The sequence below is a fragment of the Eurosta solidaginis genome, chromosome 1, assembly GCF_040869045.1.
Source record: "Eurosta solidaginis isolate ZX-2024a chromosome 1, ASM4086904v1, whole genome shotgun sequence".
NCBI lineage: Eukaryota > Metazoa > Arthropoda > Insecta > Diptera > Tephritidae > Eurosta > Eurosta solidaginis.
In genome coordinates, this window is record NC_090319.1 from 228,633,038 (window position 1) to 228,658,045 (window position 25,008).

At 39.1% G+C, this 25,008-nt stretch overlaps 1 non-coding gene across 1 annotated transcript; it reads right to left on the reverse strand.

The window, feature by feature from the left end:
- Nucleotides 1-14,036: 14,036 nt before the first annotated feature.
- Nucleotides 14,037-14,144, reverse strand: LOC137238969 (U6 spliceosomal RNA). Its single transcript, XR_010949271.1, has one exon. It is a non-coding gene; the product is annotated as a U6 spliceosomal RNA (small nuclear RNA).
- Nucleotides 14,145-25,008: the final 10,864 nt, after the last annotated feature.

Sequence of the window (25,008 nt, forward strand, 5' to 3'; positions counted from 1 at the left end):
TTTGAGAGGTTTCAACATCAATGAGCGAATGCTTCTTTATTCAAATATTGTCAGCTTATTTATACTAAATTATTCTAAACATATTCTTACATACATATTTACTTTAAGCATACATACCTACATACATAAATATGTACCTACACACCTGTGTTGAGTTGTGACCTCTGTGGGAAATGCAACGTCCTCAAATTTTCCGGAATGCAAATTTGGTTTGGTTGTGCGTTGTACACACACCTGTATTAAGTCGTGTGAATGGCTATGTCAGCAATAATTATCAGATGCCTTTTTTGTTTTGATGAAAATTTAGACTCTTTTTGTTACAGGGTAGCATATTAACTGATTTAAATATTTGGCATTGAAATTGTTGGCTGTGTACACTACACTATTTGGTGCTGATAGACCCCTTGTCCAAGAAATTTTAAAGTTGCCGCAAGCTTCACTGATGTAGTGTAAAGTCAGGTGGCATTGCACGTCATTGCAGCACCGCTCCTAGCAGTTCCAACAACATGGGTGGTCGTAAACGCAAAGCTGTAGGGGATGAGCAAATCTCCAAATCCACTCAACCGTTCAACCAAAGCGAACCAACCGTAAGGGGCGAGAGCTGGCTCCCGCAATTGAACGCCAAATAATCTCTGTCTCACAAATCGGAAGAAGATCGAGCAATCTTACTGTCAGAGCACATGTGGATGGAAAGGAACGTTTACTGACTGTAGATACGGGTGCATCTCATTCTATCGTTCGATCGGATTTAGTCAACAAGAAAAGATCATTGCATGGAACAAGATTGCGTACAGCCACTGGACACCATTTTTCCAGGAGAATTAGCATGTGAAGTCGCAATTGGGAACGTCACGGTACTACACAATTTTATAGTGGCAGAGATTGTTGATGAAATCATAATTGGAGTGGACTTCTTAATCGACCAAGGCATCAAGATCGACATGCAAAGCAAGACGATGCAATATAAGAACATGGATGTGCCACTTAATTTCGGCTACGAAAAAGGCTACAGCAGTAAACGAGTGCTGCGGGAGTAGGATCAGCAAATACCACCAAAATCGGAGGCGTTCACTTGGGCAAACATTGATACAGATTGTGGGACAAACAAGTTGTGGGTTGTAGAGGCAGCAAATAGATCAACACCAAATTTGTTTGTAGGAAGAACCAGAACGTATTCTGGTAAGAGTACTCAATGAGTTTAAATCACCTCTCAAACTTTGCAAAGGGGCCATATTGGGAAGATGCCAAGAGGCTGAAATAGCTATTAACTGTGAACAGCTCCAGGAACAAGTTTCAACTAGCAAATGATATAACGGCATGGACGGAAGGGCTAGAGGAAGATTATCAGAGTAAGGCAAAACAACTGCTCCTAAAGTACGGAAACACACTTTACAAGGATGTTTCCAAAGCAGGCTGCACCAACGTTGTGAAGCATAAAATTGACACTGGAGATGCGAGGCCGATCCGTCAAGCTCCTCATAGTTTTCCACTGACGAAGCGGGAAGTTGTGAGTTAAATCATACAAGAAATGAGCGACATCGGCGTAATCGAACCATCAGCTAGAACATGGAGCTCGCCGGTGGTACACGTGAAGAAGGATGGAAAAATTAGCTACTTTTGAGAGACTCATGGATAATGTACTGAAAGGACTACATTGGAAAGCGTGTTTAGTGTACCTAAACGACATTATCGTATTGGGAAAAAACTTTGAAGAACTTGGAGGAGCTTTTCCAAGGAATATCTGGTGCTGGTCTGAAGCTTAGTCCCAAAAGTGTTCTCTGTTCAAGAAGCAAGTTAGTTACTTGGGTCGTAAAGTACCGACGGAGGGTATCTGCATCGCGAATGAAAAGATAGAAGCAGTGAAGGATTGGCCAAGACCACAGCAAGTTTCTTTGGCCTGTGCACATATTACCGCCGATTTGTACCAAATTTTGCCAAAGTAGCCCATAGCTTCATGATCTTACAAGAAAAAATAAAGCTTTTGAATGGAAGGAGCAAGAAGTGGTTTTCCAAACATTGAAAGAGCGTTTGTGCACAGCTCCAATGTTGGCATATCCGATTCAAGGAGCAACGTTTATTCTAGATACAGATGCGAGTGGATATGCTATAGGAGGCGTTATGTCACAACTGGTCGATGGACAAGAGAAGGTAGTTGCATATTACAGCCGCCCAATTGGAAAGTCAGAGAGGAACTAATATGTTACACGGAGAGAGCTGTTGGCATTGATAGAGTGCATTAAACATTTTCACAAGTACCTCTACGAAGACGCTCAAGAAAATTAAGCACAGATTCTATTGGGTTGGTTGTCGTCAGTCGGTCACTGAGCGGATTGCAAGCTGCGAGGTTTGAAGCAGAGCAAAAGGACCCGAAGTCATGGCCAGATGAAGCAATATATTTCACGTGCACCATTTAAGAGGATCGCCATTGGTATCGCAGGTCTTCCTACTAGCAACCGCGGAAACAAATACGTACTGGTGGTCATGGATTATTTCAGCATATGGCCAGAGGCATACCCAATTCCAAATCAGGAAGCGGAAACATTAGCGAAGTGTTTACAAACAATAGGGTTGCAAGGTATGGTGTACCAATGGAGTTAAATTCTGACCAAGGCAGGAACTTTGAATGAGCAGTGTTACAAGAAATGTGTAAGACATTGGGCATTCGAAAGACTCCGACAAATGCATTGCATCCTCAGTCCGATGGTTTGGTGGAACGATTAAATACAATCTTATAGGAGCACTTAAGGAAAGCAGTGGACAAGCTCCATAAAGAGTGGGATACACAGCTATCCCTATACTTAATGGCTTACCGATCAGCAGTGCATTAGACAACGGAACAATCTCCCGCAAATGTCATTTTTGGCAAAGACCTTCGACTGCCAGCTGACTTGAAGTTTGGGATAGATGCCGAGGCGGAGAGAAATGCCAATAAATCCACTGGTGTCTTGGAAGAAGAGCTGTGAGAGATACACGACCTTGCGACGCATGCATATATCTGAGATACTCCCAAAAGTAGGCAATCATCTGTGGAACAATCATTATGTCTACACATATATACGTACACGCAGCGGAGAGAAGTGCACAAACACATGCATATATCTTATCTGTTTCTAGTGGACCGAAATGATCAATGTGCAGGGTGTCCCACGGTTCGGGTTTCTTTGGAATACTATACAAGCACCTTTCATTGATTCTAGACTGGCCTGAATAGTAGACATATTTCAAGCAATTAGCCAGGAGGCTTTTAATCTTTTTCCTCAACCCCGGGGAACAAACCAGTAGTGCTTCCGTATCTGGTCGTAGCACTTATCCACCGCTAAATGAAAAAAAAAAACAATTTTTTTTTAACCTCCCCCTAGGCAATTTTCTGGCTACACCCCTGACTCGCCCTAATACTGCACTGTGCTCTCTAATGGCGCTTGTAGCCACTAGGATATTATCTAAGTAAACCACTACTTCCCCACTTCCCCACTGTTAATCAACGGTTTCAACACTTGATTTACTAATCTTTGGAAAACAGCCGGGGCATTTGTCAATCCGAATGGCAAAAAATTATACTCGTACTGTCCCATCGTAGTTACAAATGCAGTCAACGGTATCGAATCTACATGCATTGGGATCTGATGATACCCTTTTTATAAGTCCAACGTACTAAAGTAATTTTTCCCCGCCAGGTATGTTAAACAATCTTCAATTAAGAGTAGAGGGAACCGATATTTTATTGTTATTTTATTTAGTTCTCTGTAGTCTGCTCACATACGCAATTTCCCATCCTTTTTCCTCTATAGGAGACACATACGGAGACTCACTTTGTCTTATTATCCCCTGCGACAATAAACTATCGATTATCCCTTGCACTTGCTTTTTCTCCTTAAATGACAGTCTTCTTGGGAGGCTAGATACGGGAGTGTCATTTTTCACCAAAATTTTCATAAAATAGTTATTCACCATTTTGCCTACCCCTTCTTCTGTATATTATTTATCAATTACCCTATCTACTAACTCAACATCTGCTCTTGTCAATTGATCGCTTACGTCATACGATTTCAATGGAATGTTCTTCTCGCTCTTATTATCTTCTCCCTCCTCTGTCCCACTGTCAGTTTCAATTAAGGCCAACTCTTTTCTATTTGCGTCAAACAAACTCTCATCTCTGGGTGCAGCTCCCACGAGAGTCGTATCCGCTTCTTGGGAAGTTTCAAACAAGTTAAGTGCACTGAAGTTGTATTTTACATATTCATTCTTTATTTTATTACGTAACATAGATAATTCATTTTTGTTATATTTAATAATGGATGTTTTAAATAAACTAATACCCATTCATCTTAAAATTTCCCGTCCGAATAACCAAGGGACTATGGCTTGGTTATCGGGCAAGATCAAAAACGTATGGCTAAATTCACTTCCTATAAACAAAACTATACAAGCTATTGAGGCATATGTAAATAATCGTTTATTTCCAACGCCTCTGTGCATCGTTAACTGCTGTTTGTTTATAAAACCAGGAGGCACACAAGACTTCCGCACAAAGCTAACCGGACAGCCGGTGTCAAAACAATAGGTTGGTTCAGTGCACTTATCTTTTATATAGAAGACAACACTCACCCAATTTTTTGCAGTCAGTTGCTCCATCACTCTACGCACTAAGCGATCCTCCGGGGTTTCTTCGGTTTCTTCTACTGCTGACACGGCTGCTGCTCCTCTGGTCTTCTTTTTCGGGAATTCCAAACGAGTGTGTCCGACTTCGCTGCCCACAAAACAAGCATTCGGGTTGCCCCTCGGAGCCGTGCAAGCGCTTTGATAATGGCCGTAAGCGAAGCAATTGAAACAGCGAACATTCTCTTTCTTATTTGCACCACCATGGATATTGCCAGCTGTTGACACTTCTTTTGGTTTGCCGCCATTGGCTGGATTAGCGACTTGAGCTTAGCTCGTTTCTTTTTCTCGTAGCGTTCCATAAATACTTTTAATTCAGCGATAGTGGTGGCAATGTAAATTATTGAAAGAAGCGATGACTTGTCCTGGAGGCCATCGATTATTAAATAGATTAATTCCAGTTCTGGGATGTTGGAGCGACTGGCGATAAGTTGCATTTCGATTACATATTGTCTGGGCGTTTCGTTGGGCTTCATCGTACGTCCTTTCAGCTGCGCAAACACATCCTGCATGGAAAATGCTCTCCCGTATTCCTGAATAAGTGATGCTTTAAGCTCCTCATACTTTCGCACTGTTATGGTGGATGCAAAACGTTTCGGTGGCGCGCCGCCACCAGCTTATTGCATTCAGCGTAATTGTACGCCTCGAAAACATTTTCTAACTCATCGATCCACTTACGTATGTCTTGCAGCTCAGAACCATCAAACTTGACCATCATAACATCCAGAATAGCCAAATCTAACCGTTTTCCGTTGACGCCTAGCTCGTGTTGCAATAGTTGTAGTTCTCGTTTTTTTGCGAGCGATAGCTAGTTGTCGGTTCAATAGGTTTTCCTCTTCAGCTTCTGATAGGCGCTGGTGGACGGTAACCGACGACGAGCGTTCCGACATTACTGCTGGCTGCTGTGCATCTGGCTTCTGTAGTGCGTCTGGCTGCTGTAGTGCATCTGGTTGCCAAGAAGCATTAGCAAGGTTCTGTTGATTTAAGGCGTCGCGCTGTGTCCTTTCGTAAAGCGCACGAAGTTTCACTAAGGTGGCTTCATTATCAAACTCTACCTCTGCATCTGCAAATGATTGCGAGTCATACTATTTGCCATTTTTGCTTTTTATTTCCAATTATAATATTTTGTGACGATTCCGCCGGTTGCAATGAGTATCACCCCACACCTGACTGTAATTTTCGTTCAAATGCGGTTGATTTTACAAAATTAAGTTTGTAGACGTGCAACAAATTACAAGTCAAAATCAATAATCTCATTTCGGAACCGGATATCAGCTGTCATCTTCCACCACCATTATTTGGAGGAGAATAGGGTTGCCACTCGGGTCGGGGTTACCAGTAGGCTTATTACAATTTCACCAAATATGCGAACAAAATTCAACAACAAAACAGAAAAAATAAAGCAACATTCATTCGATCTCGGGCTTTACAACGTACGCCGGGTAAAGCGGGAGTCATTGGTGCCGTATGTCGTATCGCTGTAGTCGTATCCCTAACGTTATCGTTACGACGGTAAACCAAAACCAATTGGTTGGCTACGATACGGTTACGACTTTAGCGGCACCAATAATCGATTGCATTGATTCTCATAAGGTTGGTCGAATCAGCTGTTATAAGGTTACCGATACGGTTACCGATAAAACACCAATGGCTCCAGCTTAAATCTAGAACATTAGTTACCTTAACCTTTTCCGTAAAAATATGATAAATTAATGATACTTAACTGTAACCAGAAAGCTAAAGAATTTGGTCGCATCGTTTATGAGAGATATGCTCCGATAGTGGGAATTCATCAGCCCGAAATCAGAAAATAAAAGTATAAATTGAGCGAAGAAATACACTGCAGTCTGATAAAAGCTGTTTTTGCAATGTGTCACGTATATTCATACACATGTAAGTTCCTTCACAATTTATAGCCAAAGTATTGAACAGAGAAAAAGTACTTGCTCGCAGTGTAATGATAGAATAGCAACTAATTTTATTTAAAGTATGTATAACAGGAATACAAAAGTAGAAAGAATGGAAAGTGTGGTGATATGCATTCCAGATTAATCGAACCTTATACTAGCTTTTCACGTATAAAATTTATTTTGATGTCCACATGCTTTGTGCGTGGCGAAAAGTTATTATTACAGACAATGTGGATGGCGCTTTTTTTGTCGCAACACAATGTTGAAACTTCATTGCAGCCATAGATGAGCTCAGATCTTAGCCGCCTTAACCACATCAATTTCTGCATCGCTCCTACAATTGACATCAGCTCGGCTTCTGTAGAGGAAAGGGCTACCGTGCGTTGTCGTTGTGTTGACCATGAAATTGCTGCTATTATTGTATAGTATGTCCCTGTTAATTGTACCCTTAAGGTACCTCATGATGCACTTAACGGCCAACCAATGGGCTTGACCAGGATTTTGCGAGAAACGGCTTGATAAATTAACAGCGTATCATATGTCAGGACGGGTATTTTGTGCAGCGTACAGCAAACAAACAATTGCTTCCATGTATGGAACGGTTTTCATTTCCTTCGCAGTTTCATCGTTTTGTGGGCACATTTCTTTTGTTAACCTTTAACTTAAATCAATTGGGGTGGAAATTGAATTACAATCTCCCAAAAACTCTGAAGTACACTCCGAATGTACTCAGATTGATCAATTGTGTACGTTTTATTTATCTCATCTCTATGAATGCGCATTCCCAATACTGAAGATACCAATCCCATGTCGTTCATTCTAAATTTCGATGACAACTCCGTTTTTATTAGTTGAGTTGTTTTTGCATCGTTCGGAAATATCAGTACGTCATCGACATAAATGGCAACATATACCATGCGCTTCCTACTTACGTGAATAAAACTGTGCTAAGTTGCTCGTTCCAAATACGACTTGCTTGCTTCAGGCCATAGATCAACTTGACCAGACGACACACTCTGCCAGTGCCGTCCTCTAAACCTTCGGGTTGGTTCATGTAGACCTCTTCTAACTCGCCATTAAGGAAGGCAGTCACAGCATCCAACTGATGAATGAAAATATCGTACTTTGCAGCCATGGCCAACAGGAACCTTATTGAGGTATACCGAACAACGGGTGCAAATGTCTCCGTATAATCAACTCCCTCTTACTGCGAACAGCCTTTGACTACAAGTCTGGCCTTTCGTCGTACAAGTGCACCATGTGCATCACGCTTCGTTTTGTAAACCCATTCCGACGCTATAGCCTTTTTGTTCGCTGGTAGTTTTGTAAGATACCAAGTTTTGTTTGAATTAAGCGACTCCATTTCTTCACCCATTGCCTCAACCCAATCATGGCTTCACTAGAATTGACAACATACTACATTCTTGCTCTCTTACCAGCGATACGTTTGGAGCGACGAACACCAGCTTCTGTGTCCACAGGTTCTCTCAAATCATCAGAAGAACTGTCAGTAGGTGTGTCGAACTCACCTTCAGAATCGCTGTCAATTTCAATGAGATGCGACAATTCCTGCTCGACATCCCCTCCAGAATTGTTGCTGTCACACGATACATTGTCACCCCCAACAGCTACAACTAATTGGCGATGGCTCGGGTTTATGGTATTTGAAAATTCAATAAAGGTTACATCACAGCTTATCAAAAACTTGCGATCTGATTTTCTATATAAACGGTACGCTTTCGTCACTATAGCCCACGAAAATACATTCTACTGACTTCGAATCAAGCTTTGTTCTCCTCTATTTTGGTACATGCACCAACACAGTACATCCAAAAATACGTAGATTCTTCTTACTAGGCTTGACTCCTGACCATAGCTTCCCCTGACCATAGCTCCTCAGGACAATTGCTAATTATGTATGCTACAGTGTTCTCTGCTTCCGCCCAATATATATTGTATAGGCCAGAATCAATCAGCATGCACCGTACTCGCTCAATCAATGTCCTATTCATACGTTCAGCCACACCGTTTTGTTCAGGTGTATACGGAGCCGTTTTTTGGTGCACAACACCACATTTTTGTAATAATTTTGAAAACTGCTCATTGCAATACTCGGTACCATTATCGGTTCGAACAATTTTAATTTTATGCCCAATTGATTTTCGACAAGGGTTTTAAAATTTTTTAATTTTTTCGAGAACGTCAGATTTTCTTAAAATGGGAAATGGAAACACTTTTCTTGAATGGTCATCAATATATAATATTAAATACCTCGCACCAATAAAAGAGTTTGTAGCAAATGGACCCATAACGTCAGAGTGTACCAAATCCAATAAATTATTTGCACGCTTTCCACATTCCTTACTAATTGTTCGCGTTCGTTTGCCTTTTGCGCACACAATGCACTTTTCTTTGTTTATGCTACCATAATTTACACCAATTGAACAAGTTCTGACGTAATATAAATTTTTGCTGCAAATATGCCCTAGCCTACGATGCCACAGCTCATAATTATCAATCGCTGTCATTAATTTTCCACCACACACATCGTTTTACATTCTAGCCGGTAGAAATCGTTTTCTACGTGAGCTGTTGCAATTAGCTTACCGCTTTGATCGAAAATTTTGCAGCTGTCACCAACAACTTTTTTACCTTTCGTAGTCATTTGTCTTATAGCGTTTTTTTTTTTCTCGAAAAAGTGTTACGCTTTTTGTACGCCGCTCAAGGGTTGTAAATATAATTTGTTTTATTCCAAAAAGCAGGTAACGCCTTTAAAGGGTATTTCATTCTTTTGTGAAAATTGTTGCCTACTCGCAACACAAAAGCGTTACGTTTTTACCCTGCATAAAATGGCGGTGCTGCAGTGCAACTCTGCTAAACCAGCTGATCGTGACAATTTATTTTCTTATCTTCACAAATTTTTAGCGAAGAAAATTGAAATGAAGGAAATAATTGCTAATGAATTTTAATTATCATAGGCAGCGCGTTTGCGAAAATCAGCGGGGTAGCCATTTATGTTCTTTGCATGCACTATAAATGTTAAAAATATTCTGGGGTAGGAGTAACTCTATTTAGGCTTTACTATTTACTTAGGCAACAATTTATTTCAGAAAAGAAAATGCTATTACTGACAATAAATTTGCGCATAGATTTGGCACGTTTTCGACATTCGTACTTTCTTTGTTATTATTCCCATTCAATACAAGTCTGACGTTTCCTATGCTTCCAATTTTAACTTTATCTTTGTTAGCAAATATTACTTCTTTATGTTGTGATTGCCCTTCTTCCACAAGCAAATTTCGATTATTTGTCATATGCGAAGTGGCACCCGAGTCTATGTACCACACATTCCCAGTATTCTTCGAATACATACACACACTTGCCAGCAGAGAATTTGACGATGTTGAAGTTTTTAACCGCTCAACGTTTTCTGCCTTTTTGTGCATTCTCTTCGCATATGCCCTTCTTAACCGCAGCCATAACTAACATCGTTTCTTATTAAAATGTTTTGTATTTGCAATTGATTTTGCTTTTGATTTCTTTGTATACAAGGCATTACCTACAAAATCGTTCTTTTTAATGTTAACTTTGCTTCGAATTTTCCACTGACATTACGAGTGGTTGGTAGTCGTTCGGCAATCCCGCAAGCATTAAAGATGTAACGACTTCGTCATCAATATTTAAGCCAGCATTCCGCACCTTAGTAGCTGTCATGACCATATCATTTATATATAATGTTCTAACTTGATTTGAACTAGATTTTTTAGCAGCTCAACCTTCCGCGTGAGACCGCTGTTCTCATATGCTGACATCAACGAGTCCCAAGCTTCTTTTGCACTTTTAGCGTTTGCTATGTGAGCAAAGTTACAACACTCCACCATCAACGTTATTTCCGCCATCGCTCGTTCATCGGAATCCTTGAGATTGGTGTCACCATCCTGCACGCCAGCATCAGCCACCTTCCAGCTGTTTTTAATTACGAGGTACGACTTCACGTGCCGTTCCCACACGTCGAAATTTTCCCGACCACGTAGCCGCTCATAAGGAAAATTTAAAACACCGGTTGCCATTTTTAAATTACTGCAAAAGGTCCATAATCTATTGATCAGAGGAAAAATACTTGCTCGCAGTGTAATGATAGAATAGCAACTAACTTTATTTGAAGTATGTATAACAAGAATATAAAAGTAGAAAGAATGGAAATGGTGATGCCAGATTGATATTATTTATCAATACAAAGTCCTTCGCCTGTGATTGCCACGTGTAAATTATTATGAGATCGTAAGACATTTGGCAAATAGATAATATGAAACAAATAAACTTATTCGAGTTTCAACTTCATTTAATGTATATATGCCGAAGTTGTTGTTAAAGTTGACTTTATTATCACAATTAATTTGGGCCAATTATTTAACTCTATATGGGTGATTCTCCGCGAGCTTACAGTTTTGTCTCTTTTCGAAATTTGAAATATATTAAAGCATTTTCTATGAATTAAATTATGTAATTGAGTTAAAATTATGTTTATTTTAAAGTTTCATGTTGAATTTTATTGACTGGTCATCAGTTTTATGAAGTTATAGTTCATAATACCCTACAAATATCACAACCGTGGCATGCCCACAATCACATTTTTCGTAACATTTTAGGTGGTAAATTTTTTTAATCTTTAATTACACCTAATCTGCAATATTACATGTTGTTTTAATGATAACATTTCTGTTTTCGCTTTGTAATTTGATTTTGAAAAGTGTCCATGAGTTTTTGAGTAAACAATTTTACTCAAATCGTTAGGTTGGTACTGCTTTACTGCAAACTGGTTTATGGCGTGTGAATTTTGTGTGAGTGTGAATTTTGATCAGCAAGTGTCCGCGCATATTTCCATGTTAATGTTTGCAATCTTAAAATAACTAATATCCATTTTTAAACACTGAAGAACTGGAAAAACGGTACGTATCAAAAAATCGTGTCACAACCGTCGCACTTGTATCTTTGTAGTTTTAAGTTAAGTACCATCTATTGTACCATTTTTCTTTAAAGTTTGCTGACATAACCTTAAAATTTTACGGAAAATCTTGCAACTTATACTAGCTTTTTTAATGTGCAATTTATTATCAAAATGTCACAACCGTGGCAGATTTCAGTATCAAAAACAGAAATTAGTAGCTGTAGCTCGTCCAATTTGGGAATGTTTATTAGCTATAAAAACTTATAGAAAAATGATTGAAAATATTTGAAAATCGAATGTTTTTTTTCCAAAATTTTGGGTTAGTAAAACTGAGAGCTCGCGGAGAATCGCCCATATACTAAATGATTTCATTACTATTGCGGTGTGCTAAAAATTATTTTAAAGAACATTTATACTCTTATTTACACCGTCTCAGATGTATATATTTCTACTTTAAATTTGAAAGAATATTTAAATTGTTTTGTGCAACGCTGTGAATGTGAACGAACGTTTTGCAACGATTTTTTTACAAATTCGAAAATTTGCCGAATAAATTCAAATTATACAAAAATATATATGCACATTAAAAACACAAGTGCATGCGGTTCTAAAATTTTTTTAATTCAGTTTCAAAATGATTAACATGTCATTCATTTGGGGCTGCCCTCCAGGAACACCGCTCTACAGTTTTCCCAAGGAAGCTGATAGTGTCAGGTACCTAAAGTGTTATGTATGGATATGTGGATATAGTCATTGAAAGTACTCATGTGCGTATGTACTCAGTGGACTGCAAGCCCGTCAAAGTATAGAACAGGGGTGAAAAGACAACAATAATCCGAATGCGGAAAATTAAAATTTTATCTCTGTCCGGATACATTTGGATACCTGGAAAAAATTTTGTATACAAAGGGATTTAATTTTGATCTCACCCCATTAGGAGACCGGCCAGAGTAATTTTTTATAAACGCAGCCGAAGGCCGCCAATGCAGAAAGGTTTTCTGTGCAAAAATATAATGGATTCCACCCACGGTTTCGGAATTATTTTCTGGTTATTTTTCGGTTTTTCGTTAATATCTTTTGTGCGACTCAAAATTATTATTTCCCGCCTTCGGATTATTAATACTGATGTCAAGACCCGTCGTTTGGCACCTCTCCCCATATATTTGGACACGTATTAGCAGTCGATCATTGTTTTAGACTTTTACCGATAGTTTATTTACATACGCATTATGGATTTAATTGCAATCAGCTTATATACAGCTGTACATAAATATTTCTATATTGGCGATGCGCTTAGAAGCGTAAGAAAAATTTCCCACAGGACACTACCCTACGTATTGATAATATCTATATATAAGAATCAAATTCTGTGTGTGTGTTTGTGGTTCCCTATGGAAATGTTTTCCCACACTTCATTATCACCAAATTTTGGCTATAGGTTCCTTTGATCAAGACGAAGGTTTCAGCCAAAAAATAATTTCGATATATAAAAGGGGAGTGATACCTCCCATACAAATGGAATCTTTGGTACTACATAACTCTGAACGTATGCCAGAACATTGAAATTCAGTGAGGAGTTATATGAGGTCAATCCCTAACACCACCAAGAAAATGTGGATTTGGGGAAAAGGGGGCTTGGCACCTCCCATACATTTGCAATATATCATACTGCATATCTCTGGATGTAGTAATGGTAGGATAATGAAAATTGGCAAGCAGCTATATGACGTTAAAACATGCACCTCCAGTAAAATGTAGAATTGGGGAAAAAGGTGCGTGGCATTTTCCCTACAAATGGGATTTTTTAGAACTATGGCTGACGCACAACCTTAGGTTATTTTCACACCTAAAGTTTTACTGCATTGTTGAGTTTGGCTGTTATTTCTTTTGTACATTTAGTAATCTGCCACCGTTAAAAAATTTTGTTAACTTCAGTCTATCTACAACTTCTATATCTATATCTGTATATAAAAATCAAATTCTGTCTGTGTGTTAGTAGTATGTAAATGCCAGTTCTAGACCAAATGGAGAAAGGAGAAATGAGAAAGGAAAAGTATATACACACCGACACACATATATATACAGCAAAGCAATTCCGCTAGCTGGCGCATCCGTTCTTCGGGTTTGTGTTCTGGCTGATCTTCCGGTTTGTGTTCTGGCTGATGTATAAGAAAAAGCTTAGAGCTTTTTGCTTTTAGCAGAGCTTAGCCGTTCAGGAGAGGGTCGTTCAATGGGGGGCCTACATTTTTAAAGGGCCGCAAATTTTTAAATGTCCCCTCATATTTCTAATGAGTCCTAGCCTTTACCCGAGCGTTTTTAAAGAGTCCCAAAGATTTCTAATCGAGCGACTGCTCCGCATTCCCCCCCTACCGTCTTATTTTCTCGTCTACAAAAACTAGCAGTTGGACACCTGTAGTACCGCCCAACCCAACCCCCCACCCCCAATCCCAGCCCCAACCCCAACTCCCTTTTTTTCTTCTACTTATAATTATTATGACTGGCCTGTTGTTTATATCATCTTATCACCATTGGAACGCTTCACGATTTCGGTGTCATCCTTGCGCAGGGGCCATGCTAATCTTCTCTGTATCATTCCAATTTTAGTGTATGTTCTGTCGAAGTTTTTCAATTGCCGCAATTTTTATTGTTGGTGCCCGAATTTAATTCATCTTCTCTCTTTTTTTTTCTTTTACAAGGCTTAGGATGTAAGCAGCCAGTAAAATTCTTACCAATAAATTAGGCTGAGTAATCAGCCAGTAAAATCAAGACAGGATCGCCATATAAAAGGCGTATCCTTGCCAGCTATGAAATTAGGCTGAAAAATCAGCCACCAGAATCATAGGCAAGATCGCCATATAAAAGATTGAAAATGAATAATCGGTTTTGAGAGGTTTCAACATAAATGAGCGAATGCTTCTTTATTCAAATATTGTCAGGTTATTTATACTAAATTATTCTAAACATATTCCTACATACATATTTTATTTAAGCATACATACTTACATACATATTTACCTTCAGCATACATACTTACATACCTACATACAACTCGACACAAAATATGTACCTACACACCTGTGTTGAGTTGTGACTTCTGTGGGAAATGCAACGTGATCAAATTTGCCGGAATGCAAATTTGGTTTGGTTGTGCGTTGTACACACACCTGTATTAAATCGTGTGAATGACTGTGTTAGCAACAATTATCAGATGCCTTTTTTTGTGTTGATGAAAATTTAGACTATTTTTGTTACAGGGTAGCATATTAACTGATTTAAATATTTGGCATTGAAATTGATGGCTGTGTACACTACATGTCCCTTTTTTTTCAGAATGCTTATGCATTTGGAGAATGCATGAGCATTCTATTTTTATTTAGTTAAGTATAAATTAATTCTATATTTTGTATTTTATGTTTGTAGGTTGAAAATTTACTTATGCTATTAAGTCTATTTTTGTGTATTATTATTTTCTTATTATTTATGATATTGCTATTTTCTATGTTACTGGGAAATTTTTGCTTATCCTCATTTCCTATTCTAGATGGGATTAAAGTGTCATTATTTTTATTATCAATATTTTCTACTTTATAAGGTATTAGAGTAAAATTATTATTTTCATCGATTTTTTCTACCTTATAGGTCCCTTTATAACTACTATCTAACTTATGCCCTGCTTCATTTTTTACTAACACTACATCTCCTATATTTATTCCCTTATAATGAATATTTTTAGCATAACTAATCATTTGTTTTTCTTTAGCTTCTTTACTAATTTAAAGGCTCTATCCTGTGCTATTTGTAACCTATATTTAACTTCTGTATCGTAAGCCTCATAATTGTATAATGGGCTTACCGTGTTTTCTTGTAAAAATCCTTAAGTCTGGGGTTTTTGCCAAAGATCAGTGCGAATGGGCAATAGTTATGGACTGTAGATGGGGTAGTATTGTAACAATATGCAAAATATTTAAGATACTCATCCAAGTCATCTTTGTTAATGGATATGTATGAACGCACTTATTCATTGAAAGTTCTAAGGCTACGTTCAACAGTGCCTAAAGTTTGGTGGTGATCCGGCGTAGATGTTTTGTGCTTAATATTGAGACGCTTACATAGTTCTTCAAACAAGCTATTTTTATAATCAGGTCCCATATCCGTTATTATTGTTTTCATACTTCCATAAATCAAGATGAAATTTTCGAATATGGCTCTGGCTACTGTTTTTGCATGTTTGCTCTGTATAGGAATTGCAACTAAGTATTCAGTCAAATCACATATCAGAGTGACAGCGTATTCATTTCCATTTAATGATCTTGGTAAAGGTCCAATTGTATCTATTTGTAATATTTCGAACGCCTTCGGTGGTGTTTCAGTCATAATCATTGGTTCTTTTAAATTTTTATTAATTTTATTTTTATTACAATTTACGCATTTCTTTATATATTTTCTTATATCATTTATCATATTTTTCCAGTAATAGTTTTGTCTTATTTTATTAGTTGTACGATTGATTCCTGGGTGGCCACCATTAACAGGATCATCGTGATATTTTTGAAGAATCTTTTAAATTTTATCATTTTCCGTCACATGCACAACCTCCGGAGTTAATGCAATAGTTAAATGTTTGAGAACTTTAGTACCTATCTCCTTAAATGTGTCTACTCGAGTATAATTAAACAATTTGTCTCCTAAGGACAACTGTATTTTCTTAATTCCTAAATTGCCGGCTTTTTCCATAAGCCTGGTAAAGAATTGGCCTAAGTCAATCTTCGCCTCAACAATTTAATTCTCTATATTTATTTCACTACAAATTTTCTTTCCTTTTTTGAAATATAATTTCGGAGGATCGAAAACGAGCTGGGCTAGTCTTTTTACTTCACATTTATTAAGCGATTCGTATATTATAGGGTTCTCTTTTTGACTTTTCTTCTCTATTACTGTTATTACTGGAATTCTTTTTAGTTTGCGATCTTGTCGTGACTTTCATTATTTTACACGCCTGTACTGACATTTCTTTCAAATCATTGATATCTATTCGTGACAGAGCGTCTGCCACGTAATTTTCTTTTCCGTCTATGTACACCACCCCAAAGTCATACTCTTTCAAATCTAACCTGATTCTAGTTAATTTAGGTGAAGGATTTTTCATTGGGAATAAAACGTTAAAGGTCGATGATCCGTTTTCACTATGAATTTTGTGCCATAAACATATGGTCTAAAATGTATAATGGCCCAATGTATGGCCGCCAATTCTTTTTCAATAGTGGCTTTATTTATTTCGCCTTTTGTAAATGATCTTGAGGCATAGGCAATGGGTAATTGTTTTCCTTCATATTCTTGGCTTAGCACAGCACCGCAAGCATAACCACCTGCGTCGGTTGTAATAAAGAACTCTTTATCAAAATTGGGATATTGTAGGACATTTGGACTAATTAATGCATTTTTTAGGTAGTTAAAAGATTTCTCGCAGTCGTCTGTCCAATTGAAAATTACATTTTTCTTACTAAGTCTTGTTAGAATCCTAGCGTATTCCGCGAAATTTCTTCTATATCTATAATAATTCTTCTATAATAGTTACAGAATGCGAAAAATCTTTTTGCTTCATCGGCATTTTTGGGAGTTAAGCAATCTTGAACAATTTTAAATTTATTTGGGTCGGGTAAAATTCCAGTATTTGTGCATTTATGTCCAAGATAAGTAACTTCTTGACTGAAAATTGGACATTTGTCCGGATGTAATTTTAAATTATATTTTCTGCATGTGGAGAATACATCCCGTAAATTTTTAATCATATGTTTTTCGGAGCATCCTAATACGACTAAGTCGTCCATGTATAAAAATGCTTGTGATTGTTTCAGACCTGCGAATGCTAACGTCATCATCCTCTGGAATGAGTTCGGAGCTACTTTGAGGCCATAAGGCAATATTTTGAAACGATAAGTACCGTTATCCGCTGTAAAGGATGTGATATCCCCTGACTCTGGGCTGAGTTCTATTTGGTGAAATCCTGACATTAAATCTAGGCATGAGAAATATTTCGCTCTTCCTAATTGATCCAGAATATCATCTATTATAGGCAAAGAGAATTTATCATCTGTTAATTTTTTATTTATTTGCCTGAAATCAACAACTAGTCTCCACCTTTTTTCTTCTTTGCCCGGAAGGGAGTTTTTAAAAAAAAAAAAAAATAAATGTAAGGCGCGATAACCTCCGAAGAGATCTAAGGCCGAGCTTCTCTTCCAATTTGTGTCGTGCTCCTCTTGATTTTTCCCTACAAATTGGCCGGACGGGACCTACATGTTTTATGCCGACTCCGAACGGCATCTGCAAGGCAGATGAGTTTTCACTGAGAGCTTTTCATGGCAGAAATACAATCGGAGCGCTTGCCTGACACTGCCGAGGGGCGACCCCGCTTAGAAAAATTTTCTTCTAATTGAAAAATCTTATTTCTAAAATTTTGATGTTGCTTTGCCCGGGAGTTGAACCCAGGGCATACGGTGTGATAGGCGGAGCACGCTACCATCACACCACGGTGGCCGCCAGGGAGTTTTTAGGTACCAATAAAATAGGGCTGTTGTACTCTGAGGTTGATGGTTCAACAATATCATCTTGAATTAGTTTATTTACTTGTTTATTTGTTTCATTCTTATGTGCTTGGGGTAGTCTACAATTTTTAATATACACAGGAGTGTTATCCTTCAGATGCAACTTTTGTTTGTAAAAATTGTTGGTCTTGATTGGTTCTGTTTCTAATGAGGATATATCAACGAATTCTGAGCATAGTGTGTTGAATGAAATGCAACAACAAAACAGAAATAATAACGCAACATTGATTCGATCTCCGGGCTTTACAACGTACGCCGGGTAAACCTAGAACATTAGTTACGTTCCAATGACGCGTGAACCAGATACGGATAGTAATTTAAGAGGCAAATGCAACAACAACGTTCTGATCCTGATATTTATCTGGTTAAATTTCTGATCCGTATAGCAGTTCTGTTCGTTTCGTTTTCTGTAGTAGATTTTTTGACTTTTGAGTTGGTAGCAGTCATGGCTCAACTATATGGTTGGCTCATCTCTACAGCAACAAAATACCTTTGTTCAGATTGTAAAAATCAGCTTGTTGGTGTTAGACGAATGCAATGGAATGAAAATATGAAACCTAGCAGCTTTTTTGTGTAGTAAGAAAATGTTTTCAATGTGTTGGTTTCATTTTGAGTTTGCTATCTCCTTCTGACAATCGCTAATCCAGTGAAATTAAAAAAAATAAAATCAGCTGATGAGATGAGCCAACCATATAGTTGCGCAATGGTAACACTGAAATAAATATGTGTACATATATGTATACATAAAAGATTTCGCCATATTTAAAAACAAACAAAAACACGGAAAGAGTAAATAACTTAAAGAAAATGTAAGGAAAATTAAAAGTTTGTTTACGTGCGAAACTATATAAATGTTAATAATTCTATCAGTACCTTAAATTTTTGTGTACGTTTTTTCTTCTTATTTTCAACAAAACATATGTTTTATATTAGTGCTACCAGGGGCCCTATTCACTAACTGTGAGTTTTAAAGTGTACATAAGAAATTGTGTAAATTTGAAATTCTGATTCTGTAAAGCAAAACTGGGAACAAAAAAACTCACTGATAAAAACTTCGTGAGTTTTCTTGGCAGCCAGTGTACACTACTGTGATACTCACAACTCATACGCACATTTGCAGAATGACTTTTTTGTTTTCATGGCGTTTGATGAATATTTTCTCACTGACATAAGACTTTTACATTCAGCGCTCATTCAGCAAAACAATGTGCACAATAATTTACAGAATCGAATGAAAATTTAAAGTGTAAATTGTGTGTGCAAATGAGTTTTCAATGAGTGTACATTTTTCAGTTTTTCACAGTTAGAGAATTGACCCCCAGCTCATTAAGTTGATCCAGATCGTTCCAATGAGATTTGATCGTGAGCCAGACTCGATATCTCAATGGAACGGTTCTATTATATATTTTAATTACATATATGCTGTCGGGTGTCGATTAGAGTTGGCAAATATTCATGTTCCTGTGAATTTGTCACAGCTACTGAAATATCACGTTAATTTTCAGCGACAGCTTGAAAGAAACAACACTCACTAGCCATCATCCAGTGAGTTTTCTAGCTCCGTATCACACCCAGTTCTCAGGGGAATGCTCTAGATCATTGAAAGACTTGAGAAGCAGAGGTCGTGATATGCTTGCACACGTGAAATGTGATAGGCAGATGTCACCGCTGTTTTTAATTTAACTCATACGGCGAAAGGCTAAGCAGCGACATCTATTTTTGAAGAAGTAGATTTATTAAAGGCAGCGTTGCCAAACTATCGACAAGTAATTAACAAATTATCTGGCTCACAAATTGATCCAGACTTCTGTCTGGATTTATCTGGCTCAAATCGTTGTTGTTGCAACGATGATGCGACGGGATGATGGCTACTGACTGTCTGTCACAATCACGTTTACAAATAATAGCAATCACAAACCCAAACACAGTTCTCGACACAAGATCAGCAAACTGCGATGGTATGAGCCAATGAGCAAGTTCCTTAATCTGCAACTGAATAGCACTAGATGTCCCATTTAAATGTTACAGGGGCGGCTATGCAAACGCCCCCGCTAACAGTGGATACACACTGTTAAATCAATGGCTAGAATCCATACAACAAAAGTCATGTGCCATAGGTTTTCAGGGAAGAAGGATGAATGTTCAAATAATTACCAATATTCGCGATGATCCTGAAATATTAACGCCCCTATTACCGTTTACAACTCAATCTAGTTGGGTTGTAATTAAAACAACTCAACTTTAAGACAACTCGACAACTGTTTGGTATTACGAATTACAACTTATTTCAGTTGAAGTTGAATTGATGTTGCCAACCTAAAAAAGTGATGACTTGACAGATAAATGAACAGCTGATCAATTTGTGGAGGAAATTCAAGCATTTGCAAAAGTGATTTTTTTTATTAATAGCAAAATGGATATCAATTAAATAAAAAAATAAGAAATAAAAACAAGATAATTATTATTTATACATAGAAATATGTATAATAACTACAATATGTCTTTATTTCGTCAATTAATAAAATATCACAATAAAGGAATTTAGGAACTTACATTTTGTTTGTATTTTAAATCCAAAGATGAATAATGCAGGAACAGCTGGTGACTTGTTGGCAGGCAAACTAGATCAGAGCCGACGGCAACTTTCAAATCGCCACCGAACCCACAATCTTCTCTCTTAACGAAAGAAAATGCTGGATCAAGAGGACGATTGGAAGTTAGCCGTTGCTTGCTGACAAACGAAAAAATAGTTAAGTCGAGGGCGGCTACCCGGTAGGAAATCAATTAGGCTACTGGCCTAAACATGCCGGCCCCCTTGCCATCGGCAATATTCGAAATGCCAATACCAGCCGGTTCAACGTTTGACTTGAAATCTTGAAATGAACATTCAATTGAAAAAAGGAAGAATCTGCTATAAGAAGTTATGAAATGAACATTTGCATAAATTGAAATTTAACAATTTGAAAATTTGAAAACTTGAATACAGCAAACTTGACTTACGAAACTAGTCAACTAAATTTTGTACATATTTACATAAGTATTCGAAATTTAAATGACAAATTTAAAATGAATAAAAAATTAAAGATGTTGCTGCTGCTAGTCTGCCGTGGAGCCGGAAATGACCAAACCGAATATGGTCGGTTGGAATAGCAGGCTTCCTATCGATGAAGTTGGTGTACCGCTCACCATGATTTTGGCGTACACGTCTGCGCCGATTACGAGCCGAATGGGCGACGAAACATATAATTTTGGATCTGCTAATCGCATGAATTGCAATGGCGTAGCAATCTTTGGGTCCAGATTTGTTCGTGGACTTATTTTCGCATACCCCTCAACTACCGTCGCCAGTGTCGAGATCCGCTCGGTTACGCCATATTTTCCACGAAAGATTATGTGACGAATTTTACTGTGGCCACCCCCTGCACGAACCAGTTGAATTTCTCGTGCTAGCTCTTTGTCGATAGTCGTATTCGTAGAACACGGGTCAATGAGTGCCCGCACAAGGTGAAGTCGGCCACCGGACTCAATTTTGACTATGGCGGTAGGTGCTATCGGCTCGAGGATGGTCAAAATTGGTGCAGATGCAATTGAGGCTAATCTCCCTGCTGGAAATCCTTTCGGTGTTGCGCGTAGGAGGGTGAGCGATTTGATCTCGTTGGCTCGATTAGGCTCTTTCCGCGTAAACAGTTTGCTTGCGTTAGGAGCTCTGTGGTCATTGCGACATTTGGACGGTCGGAAAGTATTTGATGCCGAGCCGCCCTGTCGCCAATTTTACTGCGGAGCAGGACGAGATGCTGAGCTTCCCAAACGTTGATGAACTGGTGTACGAAAGTCTCTACCTGTAAGGCTTCGTGGTATCGGCGATTGGCAAGTATTTAATGTCAAGTCGCGCGACCGCCTTTCGTGTTGGAGCAGCGGGCGGAAAGTATTTAATGCCGCGCCACTGCCTTCTATTAAAAGAACGCCAACTGCCTCACTTTGCTCCAACTCCTCTTCCTCAACCTGTTGAGCCCACGATTTTGTTTCCTCAGTGACGTGAATTGACAAAGTGTCGTCAGAATCGTCGTCTACGTTGCGGCAGAGAGACTGCAACGTTGTCGTCGGTCGATCGTTGCCACGGCCTCGATATGTAGGGTGGTGTGGTGTTTCTCACCACAATAATGACAACGTGCCGTGCTCGAGCACGTTTCCATGCGATGGAATGGCGACGAACAGTTGCGGCAGTACTTATGGATGAGTACCATCCTCAACCACTCCTCTGGTGACTTAGCACGATATTGCGGGCATAGCCGTATACCATGGTGGCTGTTGCATAGGCGGCATGGAATCGGGAAGGAATGCGAACCTTGCTCCGACCTGTTGCGTGTTGCGACAAAACGAGACATTCTGTAATGAAAAGAAGTCGTTTTAATCGAGAAAATAATGAATTAGAAAGTAGGCGACGGGTGGGTGATGAGCATGGAGGCGAGGTGTTTTGTCAATTAATTTCCGGATGCGTTCGTTGGTATTCGGACCAGTTTCACGATTGGTCGAGTGACTATTCCTTTCTCGGTCCGAACCTTCACTACTCGGACGCGCTTGTCCGCACCGCACTCGGCCAAGTCGTCATTCGGTGGGAGGTACGTTATCTTCACGGATCACGACGAGATCATCCGCTTTCATGTCCGGTTGCTGTCGCTTCCACTTAGTCCTCTTTTGCAGCTTCGTAAGGTATTCGTTCTTCCATCGTTGACAGAATAAATGATGCAATGCTTTCATCTTTTGCCATCGGTTAATCACTGATGCTGGATTCTCGCTAACCTCAATCTCCGGGGGAGATAACAAATGGGCGCCTATAAGAAAATGTCCAGGAGTCAATTGTTCTAAGCTCGATGGGTCATTTGAAGCGGGACTAAGAGGTCTTGAGTTAAGACAAGCCTCAATTCTACATAAAAGTGTCGAAAACTCTTCAAACGTATATTTGAGTCTAGATGCTACCTTTCTAAAATGGGTTTTAAAGCTCTTCACGCCAGCCTCCCATATGCCCCCCATGTGAGGAGCTGATGCGGGTATGAAATGCCAAGAAAGTTCTTGATAGAAATACTTCGAAAGAAGTGCAGTACCAGAATCAGATATAAAAGCCTTAAATTCAGCCTTTAGGGATCTAGATGCTCCAACGAAGTTGGCTCCGTTTTCTGAATATATATTTTTGGGACATCCTCGGCGCGATATAAACCTAGAAAAGGCTGCTAGAAAGGTGGTAGTGCTAGGGTCATTTGTGGGTTCTAGATGAATGGCCTTCGTTGCGAAACAAACGTACCCCTTTGTAATAACACAAGCTCTACCTCTATAGTTTTTTTATCTCGAAAGGACCTGCAAAATCAACGCTGGTATTTGTAAATGCCCTACAAAAAGTCGTGCGTTCTGAAGGGAGGGAAGCCATGATTTGAGATTGCGTTTGCTTTTTGAATATAGTAAATACCTTGCAATTGTGGATGACTGACTTGATCATAACTTTGATCCGAGGGATCCAATATTGTGCTCGAATGATGCGCAACAATAACTGATGTTCTTCATGAATTGACATTTCATGGATAAACTTCACTACGGCAGAAGGATTGGGTGCCGTTCTTTGTAACTGAGGTCTCGCGACGCTTGAGTCGATAAATGGATTTAAGGCTAGAATTTCGCTTTTAGCGCTTATCGCAAGTCCGGATTTTAAATTCGAAACCTCCGCTGAAAAATTTTGTTGCTGGCAGAGGGCAATTATTCGATGGGTTGTACCTTTTATTTCCTCCGCAGAGATTGATACAGAAGCTGCTTGAAACATTGATTTCTGAGTGGGGTGGGTCCTTTGGATGAAACGAAAGACGTACGATAGAACTCGTAAAGCCCTTGGAAGCGAAGAGAAGCGTTGGAGTATATCCGACACTTCAACGACTTTCGTTGCGTGGGAGAGCACACGCTACCCCTCTTCGTCAGTTTGGAAGCCCGACTCTTGTTTTGGCCATTCTCTCTTGCCTTCTTGCAGCCAAGAGGGACCCTGCCACCACAAGGAGTTTTCAATTAAGTCCTGCGCTGTCACTCCACGGCTAGCTAAATCGGCAGGATTCGACGCTGAATCGACGTAATACCAATGGTGTTGTCCAACCTTGTCGATGATTATGGTAACCCTGTGGGACACGAAGGTTGACCAAGAGCATGGTGGCTTTCTAAGCCACGCTAGCACTATAGTGGAGTCAGTCTTCAGATAAACCTGTAGTAATCGAAGATCCAGATTCATAACTACAGCGTCCATCATTTCGGCTAGCAATACTGCTCCACACAATTCGAGACGAGGAAGGGAGATCGTTTTCACCGGGGCTACCCTTGTTTTTGCTAACAGAAGATTTACATGGGTGGCACTACCTTCCTCTACGCGCATGGCTGCCGCGTATGCCTTTTCGGAGGCGTCGCAAAATCCGTGGAGTTCCATTTTGCACTGTGGAGAAAACCTAACCCATCGTGGAACCCGAATGTTATTAATAGCTGGATACTCCACCGAAAATTTTTGCCACCGGTCTAATGTGCTTGAAGACACTTCTTCATCCCAACCTGTTCCATCTAACCAAACATTTTGCATAATAATTTTCGCTACTATGACTATTGGAGCAAGCCACCCGAGAGGATCAAAAAGTGTCGCGATTGCTGACAAAATCTTACATTTAGTAACTTCTTGACCTTGATCGAATTCTTTCGCAGTGAAGTAGAAATGATCCGAACATGCATTCCATCGAATCCCGAGGGCTTTAACGCTGCTTGCGTTCTCGAAGTCTAAGAAGTCTTGCAGATGAGCTGCAGGAATATCGCTCAAGACTTGCCTACAGTTGGCGGCCCACTTTCTAAGAGGAAAGTCTGCTGAATATAAGGCGCC